This window comes from Camelina sativa, chromosome 15 (genome assembly GCF_000633955.1).
Source record: "Camelina sativa cultivar DH55 chromosome 15, Cs, whole genome shotgun sequence".
Classification (NCBI taxonomy): Eukaryota; Viridiplantae; Streptophyta; class Magnoliopsida; order Brassicales; family Brassicaceae; genus Camelina; species Camelina sativa.
Window position 1 is genome coordinate 26,732,443 of NC_025699.1, and position 2,692 is coordinate 26,735,134.

Below are 2,692 nucleotides of genomic sequence, written 5' to 3' on the forward strand. Positions count from 1 at the left end.
GATTCCCAGCTCGTCGCCAACCAATACAATGGCGAGTACGGCACCAAATGCAGCCGCATGGACGCGTACTTGAAAATTGTCAAGGAGCTTGCACAAGAATTCGACCACTTCGTGATCGACAAAATACCGCGAAGCGCCAATGCTCCCGCAGATGCTCTGGCCGTCCTAGCGTCAACCTCAGACCCTGACCTACGTCAGGTAATCCCAGTCGAGAGTATTTCGGTAAGTAGCATCGACGCTGGGGCTCAGGTTAACATCATATCTGCCGACCCGGTGGGACTCGCCGATCTTGACGATGAGACACAACCTAACCATGAAGCCGAGCCCACCGCTGAGCCCGCTGATTGGCGCCAAGAAATACTTCAGTATATCAACGAAGGAGTGGTCCCGGCGGATAAATGGCAATCCCGACGCCTTAAAAAGAAAGCGGCACAGTACGTTATAGTCGAGGGACGCCTTTACCGTTGGAGCGCGGCCGGCGTATTACTACATTGCATCTCGGCAGAAGAAGCCCGACGAGTAATGCAGGAAACGCATGAAGGAGCCGGAGGAAACCATTTTGGCGGATACGCCCTAGCACTAAAAATAAAAAAACACGGAATATACTGGCCAACTATGGTCAGTGACTGTGAACAGTTTGCCATGAAGTGCGAAAAGTGTCAGAGACATGCGTCCGATATACACGCCCCGGCAGAATTACTCTATACAACAACAGCGCCGTACCCAATAATGAGATGGGCAATGGATATCGTTGGACCATTACCCGCGTCGCACGGCAAAAAGTTTCTTCTTATATTGACTGACTACTTCACCAAGTGGGTTGAGGCTGATTCCTATAAGAAAATCCAAGCAAATGAGGTCCAGAATTTTGTGTGGAAAAACATAATATGCCGACACGGGTTACCTTACGAAATCGTAACCGATAACGGATCGCAGTTTATATCCAAGAAATTCGACGATTTCTGTGCGAGTTGGCGTATCTGGCTCAGTAAGTCAACCCCGAGGTACCCTCAAGGGAACGGTCAGGCAGAGGCGACCAACAAGACGATCTTAAATGGCTTAAAGAAGCGGCTCGAAGATAAGAAAGACCTCTGGGCCGACGAGCTAGATGGCGTATTATGGTCTCACCGAACAACCCCACGAAGAGCATCAGGACAAACGCCATTCCCACTAGCTTACGGCCTGGAAGCAATGGCACCAGCCGAAGTAAGCGTCGGCAGTTTACGCCAGACCATGCTAGTCAAGAACGCTGAGCTAAACGACGAAATGCTCTATGACAGCCTCAACGAGATCGAAGAACTACGAGATCGTGCCTTGCTCCGGATTCAGAATTACCAACAGGCGGCAGCCCGTCACTATAATAAAAAGGTCAACCTGCGATCTTTCAGCGAGGGAGACCTCGTTTTACGCAAGGTATTCGAAAATACCGCCGAGCTCAACGCTGGTAAACTGGGCGCAAAATGGGAAGGGCCATACCAAGTGTCCAAGGTCGTCCGCCCCGGAGTCTACGAGCTAATTACTATGTCCGGCGAGGCAATCCCGCGATCCTGGAATGCTGGCAACCTTAAGCGCTATTTCTATTAAGGAATACCTATATTACATATACTATATCTCTATTTCCATCTAGGAGTATTCAATATCTATGTAATTTGAACTAAGATCGGCTTGATCCTCCTTTGTTAAAAAAAAAANACGGGTTACCTTACGAAATCGTAACCGATAACGGATCGCAGTTTATATCCAAGAAATTCGACGATTTCTGTGCGAGTTGGCGTATCTGGCTCAGTAAGTCAACCCCGAGGTACCCTCAAGGGAACGGTCAGGCAGAGGCGACCAACAAGACGATCTTAAATGGCTTAAAGAAGCGGCTCGAAGATAAGAAAGACCTCTGGGCCGACGAGCTAGATGGCGTATTATGGTCTCACCGAACAACCCCACGAAGAGCATCAGGACAAACGCCATTCCCACTAGCTTACGGCCTGGAAGCAATGGCACCAGCCGAAGTAAGCGTCGGCAGTTTACGCCAGACCATGCTAGTCAAGAACGCTGAGCTAAACGACGAAATGCTCTATGACAGCCTCAACGAGATCGAAGAACTACGAGATCGTGCCTTGCTCCGGATTCAGAATTACCAACAGGCGGCAGCCCGTCACTATAATAAAAAGGTCAACCTGCGATCTTTCAGCGAGGGAGACCTCGTTTTACGCAAGGTATTCGAAAATACCGCCGAGCTCAACGCTGGTAAACTGGGCGCAAAATGGGAAGGGCCATACCAAGTGTCCAAGGTCGTCCGCCCCGGAGTCTACGAGCTAATTACTATGTCCGGCGAGGCAATCCCGCGATCCTGGAATGCTGGCAACCTTAAGCGCTATTTCTATTAAGGAATACCTATATTACATATACTATATCTCTATTTCCATCTAGGAGTATTCAATATCTATGTAATTTGAACTAAGATCGGCTTGATCCTCCTTTGTTAAAAAAAAAAGAGGTACGTAGGCAACCTGAAAAGGTGCAGCCACTACTTATGAATGCAATTTTCTTTGATAAATCTCTGCGTTCCTTTTTATTAAGCGTATTGTCTTGCAAAAATCGACAAATACCATACAAGCAACAACCAAAACAAAGAAAATATATATCTAAACAAGGTCGGCAATTTGGCCAGTTGATCCGACTAACGCAAAATAATAAT